A 15,927-nucleotide genomic window follows, 5' to 3' on the forward strand; every position below is an offset into this window, starting at 1 on the left:
CATCATTATCTTTGGAGAATAACCTTAGGTTAGCATTGTAGTCCTTCCCAAATGAGAGAGACCACTCATACCAATCTTAGCTTTACCTATTTAAGAATAAAGGACAACCTTTGAACTAAAGTATTAGGAGATTAACCATTTCATCTTGGAGTGGTGAGACAACCTAATATCACATGGAATAAGATTATATCCATGGATTGATAAGGAAAGGAGGAGATTAATTCAACCAAGTTAGCCAAGTGGAGTTTTAGACTAAATACCTATTGAGATATTGTGAATACACCATAAACCCTAGAATAACTATTCCTATGAGAGAGAGCTCAAGTTATGGTGTTACACTCAAGTTAATGAGGCAACACTTGGACTTGGGAAAGAGAACTATCTATATAACCAGATGATTATATCATCATTGATTAAGTAGAACCCTAACATAATATCTCAAGCATTCTCTTGGGATATAAACTTTAGAGGCAACCATAGTAATCCCATTCAAGAAGGTAAATTAGAAATATTATACCCTAGTTGATCAAGACAATGCTTGATCATGGAAGTGAGAAACCTATTTAATGAGAGATACCTTAGGAATCCAAACCTTGATCATTATAAATTGAGTGATGATCATAAACCCTAAGAACTTGAGGTAGAGATATTAAGAACAAGTGGATCATGCCTAATCCATGACCATGCTTTGGAGAAATAGGAGAATAATCCAAATGCTAACACTTATATGATTAGTAGATATTATTCCCCACATGAAATCATAGGGAGGTAACTAGTAAGCAAACCTAGGCTTATATCCCAACCTTAATTTGTGAACCACTTGGTGATCATCAGTAGAATCCTACCATATCTATATTTCATAAATTAAAGAACCTAAGAAAACCTTAGAGTAAAACTCCATACTTAATATGGTGAGAAACCATCCATCCATATGACCAAAGTTAACTATAAAAAGAACTATAACAACTTTAGTTACTTTAATGATAAATTGAGGATATCAATAGAAGTTAATTTGGAGAAGACAAAACTAATTCTCAAGTCCTTAGTAATTAAAGGAGCACATGAACAATCAAGTAAGTAATCATATTACCTTGGTTAGGGGAGATTAAACCCTAGCAAATGCAATATGATAGCATTCCAAATCTACAAACTAGGATATATCTCAACCATAGTTTATGCATCACTATGGTGATCATAATATGAACCTAGGCATAATTGAGATGCAAACCAATTGCCATTATGTGAATATGATGAGAACCCTAGAATTGATCACTAGTTAAAGCTTATGCTTAAATATGGAACTTAAGAATAACCTAGTGCTAAACCATTTGATTAAACCCATGGTGGTGATCAACCACTTATATGTATAACCAAGACCCAACCATAATGAGAGTAGTACCTACTCTAGATAAGTTAAGGTGATATCAAACTATAATAATAGTACTAAAATTTGAAGGAGCCCTAGTAGAATCTCATATTTATTAACACATAATTGTGCACATAAAATAACATGCAAGTGATCACTTCCCAAATGGAAACCAAGATCTAATTCAACCTCTGAATTACTTTGAGTTGAAAGTATCAACATTAATCATTCCAAACAGAATTGATTCATAAGAAAAAGAAAATTAAAATATAAACTCATGGCCAATTGCTATTTTGAATAAACACATATGAATAAACTCAATCTAATACAAGATAATTGCTTCAAATGGAATAGTGGTGTAATAATCATTGCACCAGATCTTAATAAAATTAACATATTGAAATACCTGCAAAATAGAAAAGGGTTTGAATATGAATTCAAAACTGAATTCAAAATAGAAATACAAAACAGGAAATAAATAAAAGAGAAAATGGGAGAAAAGCCTTACCTGGACCTTGCCAGCCGAAGGAGCCCAGCAGCAGCCTGTCTAGCAGCCCAGCAGTAGCCTAGCAACCAAGCCAGCAACGCAGCCCAGCAGCAGCCTGGCCCAGCCCAACTTACCCCTTCGCAAAATATCAGCGGGGGAGGAAGTCGTCCTCATCCTCTCCCCGCGCATGGTCGACAGCACGAAGCCGTGCTCGGCTTCGTCTCGGCGCTGGCGAGCTCTCCTTCCTCGGCAACGTGACGAGGCGCGTCCTGGCGCCAGATAAAAGCCGCGACGAACCCTAATCCCCAACTTCTTTCCTCTCTGCCCCAATTTCGCCCCAAATTGAAACCCTAGCCCGTACGGTCTCCGATCATCGCCGCCGTTGGAGACGACCCCAGGCCTCGCCGTGACCACCAACGTGACCGCCGACCTCGACTTGTTATTCCTGCAAGAGGAATCGAGCCGCCATGCTCGGAATCACCGTCGATGAACTCATCTTCTCCGACGCCGGCATCAAGCTATTCCGGCGACTGCGACCTCCCCTTGCCACGCCGACATGCCCGTCGTGCTCGCGGTGAGTCACTGACTCTCCTGAGCATCCTAGCTCATCCTCTAGCACTCCCTAGCATGCTCCGCACCGTAGACCCGTAGGCACCGCCGCAGCACCTCGCTGCCGGCAAGGTTCCGGCGACCATTTGGAGGCGGCGACACCACCAGTAGATTCCTCTCGTTGTGCTCGTTCCAACAAGCCCCTACACAGCCCCGCGAGAACCCCGTAGCGCCGGCGCCGTCGCCGACATTCCGCCGGCAGAGAGCCCCGCCGTGATTTCAATTTTGACCCCAGTCAACTGCAACGTGGCAGCTGACGTGGCTTAGGTCCACCAGTCAGTCCCTTATGGGTAGAATAGCCCGGGTAGATTTAGGATTTTTTATTTTAATTTCAATTCAATAATTACTGCAACTTTAAAAATTTATATAAAATTCATAATAACTCAGAAAAATGAAAATAAGATATCAAAATTCTTAGAAAAGAAAACTCTATCCAATAAAAATATAATATGAAATTTTTATTTTTTTAAAAATCAATTATTTAATACCTGTTAATTTAAGCCTTTTCTTTTAATTCTTAATACAATTAAAATCCAGAAATTAGGAAAACTTTTCAAATTAAATAAAAACCAGTAAATAAACAAAGAAAACCTTAAAAGTAATTATCTTTATTTGTTAAATCATTATTAGAGAGATTTAAACCCTGATTAATAATTACCTTAATTATTAATTGTTTTAAAAAAAGGAATAAAATACCAAATTCAATGTTATTTTATTTACAAGTTACTAATAACTTCAACTTTAAATTGAAGTCATTAATTATAGAACTATATGGTAAATAGCAAACCCTAATTCCATATTGAATGATATTAAAACCTCATCATTTCATGTGTAATCCTAAAACCCTAATGCCATTTAGACCCTAGTTCCATTATTACATATGAACCCTAAATGGTTCCAAACCTAAACCCTAAGTAACATGTGATCATGTTACTTCATTAGTAATCATAGATTCATATCTAGAAACTAAATACTAGTTCAAATCCACATAAAATATGGGAACCCTATCACTACTAATTAGCATCCCATGTGTTCATCTTCATCAGACCTAAGTAATCAAGTAGGGTCAACCAAGTGTAAACCCTAGATCCTATTACCAAAGCCATCATCCTTACTCATTCCTATTTAGCATGACACCAATGTGATGAACCTCAGGAGCAACTATGCCAAATCTTGAGCATTACATAATCATATTCCACTAAACCCTATTAGTGTTGGATACTAATCCACCATCCTATTTAGGAGCCAAATATCCCTTACTTAATAGAACCAACAGTAAAACCTAAACCACCTCAACCCTAATTGATATACTTCTTATTATTTAAGAAGTATGTTCTTCAAAAGTTATTCTTTTGAAGTAAATAAAGAATCATCATCAACCCTGCTTATAAGGACCTAGAAACCCTAGCTAGCTATCACCAATAAGATGAACGAATCCTGATAGCAACCTTGTATGAATAATTGCTTAGGATGCCTAGGCTTAACTCAACCTCACAACCCTAGGTGTTGATGAATCCAACTAGGTTGTGATCCATCTACTACTTACTCCAGAAACCAATTAGAACCATAGAAAACCATAGAACTCCACAACCCTAATTATCATACTTGTTCTTTATTAAAGAACATGTTCTTCAAAAGTTATTCTTTTGAAGTATATGATAATTAATCATTAACCATGCCATATAGTGCTAAAACCAACCACTATTCATTACATGTTAGGATTATACCAAATATTATTGTTGTGTGCTATTAGTGTTATTATTATGATATACTACAACACCTATTTATGATACCAAGCAACCAATCCTTAATAAGAACCTTGTTTGTGAATCACTCTAAAAGTGCAACACACCCTGAACCAATCATTACAACTCACTGATCCTAAAACATCGGGGTTAGGTCACGCTTAGAGCGATTGCATCTCATTCTTATGCATTATTGCATCCTTGCCAATCTTTTAAACATCGTCCTTATCGGTCGATGATGCTATTTCAGAATTTGGAGTTATTACGTATCGAAGACCTTGTCTGCATAATCTTGCAGCCAAGAAAGGCAAGTTCATCACTTGCTCATGTCATTCGAGTATTTTTATCAAATTACTTGGAAAGTACTATGTTTATCACTATTGCATAAAAAACCAAAACCACTATTTTCATAACTATGAATATGACTATGTGGTTGGCAATGGAACCATGGATTGTGTTGATATGGTGGAGGTTCCATTGCAAGGGTTATATCCATCTAGGATTAAACAACAAATGTCGTCCAGTGATTCTTGTGCCGTAATACCCGTGTTAACCATAAGATCCGGAGTGGGATGGAGTAGTCAAAAGTGTTTCCACCTCTCGTTCATCAACGGATGCGCTTTACCGTAGTACACTTGTAATCCAAGGGGGCAAGCTGGTGAGGCTGGGGAGTCCTAAGTCCCCACGGCATTGTCCGTAGTACACTTGTCACCCGAAGGAGCAAGATGATGAGGCTGGGGAGTCCTAAGTCCCCACGGTATTGCGGTCTAGGATGGGTTGCAGCTACCGGCGAAGGAGTTTGGTTCGATCCCAGACTGTCGTCGTGGTCGGGGTCCACCCGTAAGGGGGAATAATGGGACCGGCGAGGACCCAGGGTCGGGGCATGCAACAAAGGGTGGGTGTTCGAGGTAGCGGAGGAACATGATTGGCTAGACCTTATACCGGGCCTCACACCGAAGGAAGTGTGGACGGGAAAGCTGCCCGGTTGGCACCAAGGTTAAGATCTCTTATGGGTAAAGCAACACACCTCTGCAGAGTGTAATGAATCGTGACCTGTCACTCCCTGTTCCGGGATTTGGAACTGCGAACGCTGCCGGAAAGGAGCTCCATGAAGTTCTAGTAAACCGGTGAAGGCTGACGGACATAGTTCTTCTGAATAAAAGCAACCTTTTGAAGAAATGGTTATGAAAACTTGCATTGGTATTAGATTTTCTGGTCTAATGCCGTAGCTAGTGCATTAAACACCTCTTTCCTATAATGAACTTGTTGAGTACGCTCGTACTCATCCCACTCTTAAATCCCCTGCTTAGATATGGAGGCATCGAAGGAGGATCTACAGTGCAACTCGAAGGCCAAGGAGCCAACAACTACTTCACGAGACAGGACCCTGTCAGAGGAGTCAGATACCACATCCAACAAGGAGAAAATCTAGTTTAGCCATAGAAGGGAACTAGCTTCCTAAACCTAGCTCATACTTAGCTAGAATCTATTCTGAGCCTCTATAGATAGTCAAATACTCTACAAATAGAGTGCGTGATAGGATTAGCCTACGAGTCATTCTTCTGGAGTTTATTTGCAGTTTTACCTCATTGTAAAGTAGGAGGCTGTGATGATCTTTTGTAACAGAGTCAATGATGTAATTCTATAGACATGCCTTGGACCCGCATATGTTTCTGTTGTACCACTCTGAGCGATATAATACTAGTGGAACGGTGTTTCATTGGTGTTATATCAGACTTGCATACTACACCATGCAGTGGTATGCCGGGTCACCACATATATCAATCTCTCTCTCTCGATCTATATATCGTTGGTGGCCAAGAAGCACACTTATATATATACGCATGCACTTTATGCGCAAAGGCGCGGGTGCGTCTAATAATTCATGTGTGTGCGTATATTTGAACATATTCTTGGGGATTTCAATCTCTATCTCTCGATCTATATATCGTTGGTGGCCAAGAAACACACTTATATATATACGCATGCACTTTATGCGCAAATTAAGGCGGGTGCCTCTAATAATGTGTGTGCGCACTCGATCGATGATCCTTAAACCTTAAACCATAAAACCCTAAAACCCTAATCCCTAATCCCTAAACACCCTAAACACTAAACCCTAAACCCTAAACACTAAACCCTAAACCCAAAAACCCTAAACACTAAACTCTAAACCCTAAACCCTAAACCCTAAACACTAAACCCTAAACCCTAGACCCTATACCCTAATTAACACTAACCCTAACCCTAGCCCTAATTAAACCCTACATATATAGGCCAACGACACTTAATTGCGCATCAAGTAGGCGACCAACTAATTAGCGCTGATAAATTAATTAACTTGAATTTTGACAAGTTCTCGATCTCGAATGAAAACACATTTGATTAAGTAGTCTCATAATATATAGTATATAATTAGTGTGCATGCGCGCATGGCATACCTTGCATATCATTCGTGCATATATTTCAATATATATTTGAACATATTCTTGGGGATATATATATATATATATATCAATCTCTCTCTCTCGATCTATATATCGTTGGTGGCCAAGAAGCACACTTATATATATATATACGCATGCACTTTATGCGCAAAGGCGCGGGTGCGTCTAATAATTCATGTGTGTGCGTATATTTGAACATATTTTTGGGGATTTCAATCTCTATCTCTCGATCTATATATCGTTGGTCGCCAAGAAACACACTTATATATATACGCATACACTTTATGCGCAAATCAAGGCGGGTGCCTCTAATAATGTGTGTGCGCACTCGATCGATGATCCCTAAACCTTAAACCATAAAACCCTAAAACCCTAATCCCTAATCCCTAAACACCCTAAACACTAAACCCTAAACCCTAAACACTAAACCCTAAACCCAAAAACCCTAAACACTAAACCCTAAACCCTAAACCCTAAACCCTGAACGCTAAACACTAAACCCTAAACCCTAGACCCTATACCCTAATTAACACTAACCCTAACCCTAGCCCTAATTAAACCCTACATATATAGGTCAACGACACTTAATTGCGCATCAAGCAGGCGACCAACTAATTAGCGCTGATAAATTAATTAACTTGAATTTTGACAAGTTCTCAATCTCGAATGAAAACACATTTGATTAAGTAGTCTCATAATATATATATAATTAGTGTGCATGCGCGCATGGCATACCTTGCATATCATTCGTGCATATATTTCAATATATATTTGAACATATTCTTGGGGATATATATATATATATCAATCTCTCTCTCTCTCGATCTATATATCGTTGGTGGCCAAGAAGCACACTTATATATATATACACATGCACTTTATGCGCAAAGGCGTGGGTGCGTCTAATAATTCATGTGTGTGCGTATATTTGAACATATTCTTGGGGATTTCAATCTCTATCTCTCGATCTATATATCGTTGGTGGCCAAGAAACACACTTATATATATACTAGTAAGTAGCACGTGCTTTGCACGTTGAAAGACATAGTAGAAGCATACAGTTTTTAAAGTAAATGCTATTTACTGCATCTATATTTAAACTAAATTTTATTTCCTTTAAGCTTCAATGACAAATACAGTAGCAAATGACACAATGGTAACGATATAGAGTTATCTTGATATGTTTCTAATTTAATTATAATAGATTTTATAATTCTGAAGTGAACCATATTATAATGTCTTTCATAAAGTTTGCATGTGACATATACTTGTGTATTTTACTTCCTACCATGAGTTGTTTTGGAATACACAAATGAAAAGCCCTAGAATACACGACTATTTCTTGACAAACTTACAAATAGTTTTCTCCTGGTTATGGTAAATGTTTCTTCATAAGTATATTTGTGACATAATGTATTGTCATTTATCGTACTGACATGACTTAGTTTAGGAAAAGATGGAATGAACAAATAAAAACACCTTGAATACCTTCAACACTATATAACAGATGGAGTGATTATTTCTCAGTCAACTTATAAATACTACCTCTCAGCCAACACTTATAGCCACCCAAGATCTTATCATCTATTTGAACTTTCATAGATCTCAACGTTTAGATCATGTGGTTCTTAACTCCAACTTAAAAGTAGTTATTTCTCAGTTGTCATGGGAATAGCAAAATCATATATCAGCATATGCAAGATTAGGGTGTTTCCGCTCATGAAATCTATGATTTTAATAGTCGATTAACGCACTATTAGAATAAGCTAAATATGAGTATATAAAGGTTAATTTTTGTATGCACAGCTCAAAGTCAGTTTGTATTTCTTTAAAAAAAATATCAAGAGTAGCTTTTATATGTACAAACTATTTATTTATTTTTATTAAGTAAATTGTTTTCAGTGAATTTGAAACAGGGCATGCAAAATTTTGCTGAAAAATCTATAATAATAAGAAAAAAATACAAAAGAAATGTGTTCATAAATTTGGAAACGGAGATTCTTCCTTTGATGGTATAATTAGCCTCTTAAAATTCGAAGTGTATTGGCTATTACACGTTTCTTATTAATTTAGTTTATGCGTAAGCTTCGGCTGTAAAGAAATATTCATTGTATAAGATCTGAATGATTAAGCATCTCTGTTGATTTCTTTCTATTTATTATTACGGGATGTTTTGCTACCTAGAGTAGAATCCTAGATCACTCACCCACAGAAGATCCACATAGCCTGAACCATACGTGCATGTGCATGTTTCTGGAAAAATCATTTAGGTCCTAGGTGTGGTTCACGCAACAAGATCGGTGCCAGAGTGCATGTTTCTGGAAAAGTCGTGTAGCTCCTAGGTGGTTCACATTACAGGGTCGGTACAGACGTCCGTGTGCAGCAGGAGAGGCGAATCCGGCGCATGCTAACCATTGGATTTAGAGAGTTGGTGAGTGATGAACGGTAGATTTCTGTCCATTATGAAAAATCAACGGCAGAGAATACTCCATGGTTGCTTTGGCGGGAAAACAGCTGGGAGGGTGGTGGTAAATCCAAATTCAAAACTGCTACATTATAGTAGTAGAGATAGAGATACGCATGCACTTTATGCGCAAATTAAGGCGGGTGCCTCTAATAATGTGTGTGCGCACTCGATCGATGATCCCTAAACCTTAAACCATAAAACCCTAAAACCCTAATCCCTAATCCCTAAACACCCTAAACACTAAACCCTAAACCCTAAACACTAAACACTAAACCCTAAACCCAAAAACCCTAAACACTAAACCCTAAACCCTAAACCCTGAACCCTAAACACTAAACCCTAAACCCTAGACCATATACCCTAATTAACACTAACCCTAACCCTAGCCCTAATTAAACCCTACATATATAGGCCAACGACACTTAATTGCGCATCAAGTAGGCGACCAACTAATTAGCGCTGATAAATTAATTAACTTGAATTTTGACAAGTTCTCGATCTCGAATGAAAACACATTTGATTAAGTAGTCTCATAATATATATATATAATTAGTGTGCATGCGCGCATGGCATACCTTGCATATCATTCGTGCATATATTTCAATATATATTTGAACATATTCTTGGGGATATTTATATATATATATATATCAATCTCTCTCTCGATCTATATATCGTTGGTGGCCAAGAAGCACACTTATATATATATATACACATGCACTTTATGCGCAAAGGCGTGGGTGCGTCTAATAATTCATGTGTGTGCGTATATTTGAACATATTTTTGGGGATTTCAATCTCTATCTCTCGATCTATATAACGTTGGTGGCCAAGAAACACACTTATATATATACGCATGCACTTTATGCACAAATTAAGGCGGGTGCCTCTAATAATGTGTGTGCGCACTCGATCGATGATCCCTAAACCTTAAACCATAAAACCCTAAAACCCTAATCCCTAATCCCTAAACACCCTAAACACTAAACCCTAAACCCTAAACACTAAACCCTAAACCCAAAAACCCTAAACACTAAACCCTAAACCCTAAACCCTAAACACTAAACCCTAAACCCTATACCCTAATTAACACTAACCCTAACCCTAGCCCTAATTAAACCCTACATATATAGGCCAACGACTCTTAATTGTGCATCAAGCAAGCGACCAACTAAATAGCGCTGATAAATTAATTAACTTGAATTTTGACAAGTTCTCGATCTCGAATGAAAACACATTTGATTAAGTAGTCTCATAATATATATATAATTAGTGTGCATGCGCGCATGGCATACCTTGCATATCATTCGTGCATATATTTCAATATATATTTGAACATATTCTTGGGGATATATATATCAATCTCTCTCGATCTATATATCGTTGGTGGCCAAGAAGCACACTTATATATATATGCATGCACTTTATGCGCAAAGGCGCGGGTGCGTCTAATAATTCATGTGTGTGCGTATATTTGAACATATTCTTGGGGATTTCAATCTCTATCTCTCGATCTAAATATCATTGGTGGCCAAGAAACACACTTATATATATACGCATGCACTTTATGCGTAAAGTCGCGGGTGCCTCTAATAATGTGTGTGTGTGCACTCGATCGATGATCCCTAAACCTTAAACCCTAAAATCCTAATCTCTAATCCCTAATTATACCCTAAACGTACACCCTAAACACCGTAAACACTAAAACCTAAACCCTAGACCCTAAACCCTAAACACTACACCCTAAACCCTAAACCCTAAACACTAAACCCTAAACCCTAACCCTAGACCATAAACCCTAAACCCTAAACCATAAACCCTAAATATATTTCAATCTCTCTCTAGATCTATATATCGTTGGTGGCCAAGAAACACACTTATATATACGCATGCACTGATACGTCTCCGACGTATCGATAATTTCTTATGTTCCATGCCACATTATTGATGATATCTACATGTTTTATGCATACTTTATGTCATATTTATGCGTTTTCCGGAACTAACATATTGACGAGATGCCGAAGTGCCAGTTCCTGTTTTCTGCTGTTTTTGGTTTCAGAAATCCTAGTAAGGAAATATTCTCGGAATTGGACGAAATCAACGCCCAGCATCTTAGAATCCCCGGAAGCATCCAGAACACCCGAGAGCCGCCAGAGGGGGGCCACAGGGGCCCCAGATGACAGGGTGGCGCGGCCAGGGCCTGTGCCGCGCCCCCCTAGCGTGTCGTCGCCTCGTTGACCCTCCGACTCCGCCTCTTCGCCTATTTAATCGTCCTTGACCTAAAACCTCGAGCCAGTTCGACGAAACCAGAGAAAACCATCCAGAGCCGCCGCCATCGCGAAACTCCAATTTGGGGGACAGAAGTCTCTGTTCCGGCACCCTGCCGGGACGGGAATTGCCCCCGGAGTCATCTCCACCGCCGTCTCCACCGCCATCTTCATCGCCATCACTGTCTCCATGATGAGGAGGGAGTAATTCACCCCCGGGGCTGAGGGCTCCGCTGTAGCTATGTGGTTCATCTCTCTCTTTGTGATCAAGTTGAATATCATCTATGTGCTACTCTAGTGATGTTATTAAAGTAGTATATTCCTCCTACACGGTGTAATGTTGGCAGTGTGTGCATCGTGTACTACTTGGCGTATGCTATGATTGTGATCTCTTGTAGATTATGAAGTTAACTATTACTATGATGGTATTGATGTGATCTATTCCTCCTTTCATAGTGTGATGGTAGTAGTGTGCATGCTATGTTAGTACTTGGTTTGGTCGTGTTGATCTATCTTGCACTCTAAGGTTATTTAAATATGAACATTGAATATTGTGGAGCTTGTTAACTCCGGCATTGAGGGTTCGTGTAATCCTACACAATTAGTGGTGTTCATCATCCAACAAGAGGGTGTAGAGTAGTCCTATTATATGATCATTGTTGAGAGTGTCCACTAGTGAAAGCAGGATCCCTGGGCCTTGCTTCCAAGCATCGAATCTCCGTTTGTTTACTGTTTTGTTGCATGTTTACTCGCTACCATATTTTATTCAGATTGCTATTACCACTCATACTCATCCATATTACTTGCATCTCACTATCTCTTCGCCGAACTAGTGCACCTATACATCTGACAAGTGTATTAGGTGTGTTGGGGACACAAGAGACTTCTTGCTTTGTGGTTGCAGGGTTGCTTGAGAGGGATATATTTGACCTCTTCCTCCCTGAGATCGATAAACCTTGGGTGATCCACTTAAGGTAAACTTGCTGCTGTTCTACAACCCTCTGCTCTTGGAGGCCCAACACTGTCTACAAGAATAGAAGCTCCCGTAGACATCAAGCACTTTTCTGGCGCCGTTGCCGGGGAGGAAAGGTAAAAGGTACTCACACTCCGGATCTCGGCTACTAAGCACTTTTCCGGCGCCGTTGTAAGTACTCGAAGCTATTTCCTTTAGATCCTGCAATTGCATATTTTTGTTTCTTGTTTTACACTAGTTAGGCATAATGGACAACAATGAGCTTCTTATTTTATTTCCTGAGTTAAGACATGAATTGTGTGATGCGAAAATTAAAGAACCTATGGAGCCTCAATTGCATGCTAGTAGCAATGTTATTAGTATGAACGCAATCACTACCAATGCTATGGATAAGTCTAAGCTTGGGGAAGCTAGTTTATATAAAAATAATCTTTTTTGCTCTTCAGCTTTGGAAGAAATATTTTGCTCTGATAATGCTTTATCTCCCATATGCGATAACTCTAATGATGCTTCTGATATTTTAAATCCACCTGTTGAAAGTATTCCGTATAAAATACCTATGAAAATTATTGAACGTGTTATGGATAACCGCTATGAAGGGGATGGAACTGTCCATCCTGGAGATCATTTACTGTTTTTGCATGAATTATGTGGGTTATTCAAGTGTGCAGGTATCTCTATGGATGAAGTGAGGAAGAAGCTATTCTCTGTTTCGCTGTCTGGTAAAGCGGCGCATTGGTATAAATTGTTGAAGAATAGTCATTCTCTTGGTTGGGAGGAAATTGTATCTCTCTTTTACTCTAAATTTTATCCTCCTCATGAAGTGCATATTGATAGGAATTACATTTATAACTTTTATCCTCGTGATGGAGAGAGTATCTCTCAAGCGTGGGGGAGATTGAAGTCACTAATGCTCAAATGTCCCATCTATGAGCTCCCCCGTAATGTTATTGTTAACAATTTTTATGCGAGGCTTTCAGGACAACACAAGGACTATCTGGATGCTTGTTCGGAGGGATCTTTCACAAGCAAGGAGGTTGAAGCTAGGTGGGATCTTCTTGATCGGATTGAGGAGAACGCTGAAGGATGGGAGAACAACAAAGGTGAAGAGTCAGGTATAAATTATGATTATGAATGCATTGAAACCTTTATGGATACTGATAAATTTCGAGATATGAGTGCTACTTATGGCCTTGACTCTCAAGTTACTGCAAATCTTTATAAAGCCTTTGCTTCTCATTTTGAATTGCCTAAGAAGAATTTTGATAAGTATCACGAACCTTTTAAAGAGGCTTGCATGATGAATGAAATTGTTGTTAATGATTGCAATAAGCATGCTCAAACTCCTAAGAATGATATTTCCTATAAGCATGTTAATTTTTGTGGAATGCATAGACCTTGTGGAATTAATCAAATCAAAGATGAATATTGTATCCATCATATTAATGAAAAAACTAGAAAGTGGTTTAGGGCTCTAGATAATCTTGGTAAAAAAGTTTGTGCCCTCTATCCTTTTATTTGTGAACTTTGCCATAGAGTGGGTCATTTTAATTTTCAATGCTCCTCCAATGATAATCTGAACCCCATGAATACTACAAAGTTGTATTGTGATGATGAAATTACTCTTAATCAGCATGATGAACTTACTTTATTTTTGTGGTGTGAAGAGCTATCGAGAAAAATCTCTTTGTTACATATGAGTGATCTTGATATTGATGATGTCCTGCATGGGTGTTTTTCTTATTGCATTGATAATAGCCATACAAATACTTACATACAAAATATTTTAGAAGATGACACCTTGCCAAAATATGATAGGACCGCTGTGTGTTTTGAACTAATTAATGAAAAGGAGGAATCCTCCCAAGTTTCTTCTATTGTTTCTGAAAGTAAATCAGTTTGTGCGGACAAGCCACCCTTCAAGCCTCTTCCTCCTAAAGAAGGGAACAAGGAGAAGGAAGAGAAGAAGAAGAAGAAGAAGAAGAAGGGAACGAAGAAGAAGAAGAAGAAGAAGAAGAAGAATAAAGAGAAAGAGGTAACGGTATATCCCCGCGTGAATGAGATAACGCTAGGTAACCGTAAGTATGTTGCTCCTAATGATTATTATGATAATGAATCTGAATACGATGATCTTCCTATGCTCTTTACATACATTAGTGATCATGATTTGAATGAGTACACTACTTTTGATATTGCAAATCTCTGTGAAACTAATTCTGAAAATGATGATGATAATAATTGCCATAGTATCAGTGCTATCCATGCTTCCTCCCATAATGATATAGAAAGCTCTAAGATTGGGGAAGAGGTGTTTGAAAATCCTTTTGCTACTGATCATTATGTGTTTGATACATCTCCTTCTAATAATAATGATGGTATGGTCACGGATAAACCGACTGTGAAAGATAACTATTCTATTTCTTATGATGACACTGTGCCTCCGACCTTTGATGATTATTATAAAGAATGCTATGATATAGGTTATAACTATCCTTATGAAACTTGTCATAGTCATGATTGGATTACCAAAAACAATTCCCTTAATATGCAACTTGTTTACCATGTTCAAATTCTTGATAATAATCTTGCTCCAATTACTATTAATGAGAAGAACTCTTCTTATGCCAAAATTAATGATACTTCTATGCATATGAACCATGATAAGAATGTTTTAAGTGATGGGTATATTGTGGATTTCATCAATGATTCTACTGAAAGTTATTATGAGAGAGGGAAACATGGTTATATGCATCTTAATAATATTAAGTTTCCCCTCTTTATGTTGAGAATCTTGAAGTTACTCGTGTTTTATCCTCTTATGCTTGTCACTTTGTTCTTCATGAATTCATTTGTGTATAAGATTCCTTTGCATAGGAAGTGGGTTAGACTTAAATGTGTTTTGAATTTGCCTCTTGATGCTCTCTTTTGCTTCAAATACTATTTCTTGCGAGTGCATCATTAAAACTGCTGAGCCCATCTTAATGGCTATAAAGAAAGAACTTCTTGGGAGATAACCCATGTGTTTATTTTACTATAGTAATTTTGCTTTATATTTGTGTCTTGGAAGTTGTTACTACTTTAGCAACCTCTCCTTATCTTAGTTTTGTTGCATTGTTGTGCCAAGTAAAGTCTTTGATAGAAAGGTTCATACTAGATTTGGATTACTGCGCAGAAACAGATTTCTTGCTGTCACGAATCTGGGCCTAATTCTCTGTAGGTAACTCAGAAAATTATGCCAATTTACGTGAGTGATCCTCAGATATGTACGCAACTTTCATTCAATTTGAGAATTTTTATTTGAGCAAGTCTGGTGCCTCTTTAAAATTCTTCTTTACGGATTGTTCTGTTTTGACAGATTCTGCCTTTTATTTCGCATTGCCTCTTTTGCTATGTGGGATGGATTTCTTTGTTCCATTGACTTCCAGTAGCTTTGAGCAATGTCCAGAAGTGTTAAGAATGATTGTGTCACCTCTGAACATGTGAGTTTTTGATTATGCACTAACCCTCTAATGAGTTTGTTTCGAGTTTGGTGTGAAGGAAGTTTTCAAGGGTCAAGAGAGGAG

Source organism: Lolium perenne, chromosome 7, assembly GCF_019359855.2.
Source record: "Lolium perenne isolate Kyuss_39 chromosome 7, Kyuss_2.0, whole genome shotgun sequence".
NCBI lineage: Eukaryota > Viridiplantae > Streptophyta > Magnoliopsida > Poales > Poaceae > Lolium > Lolium perenne.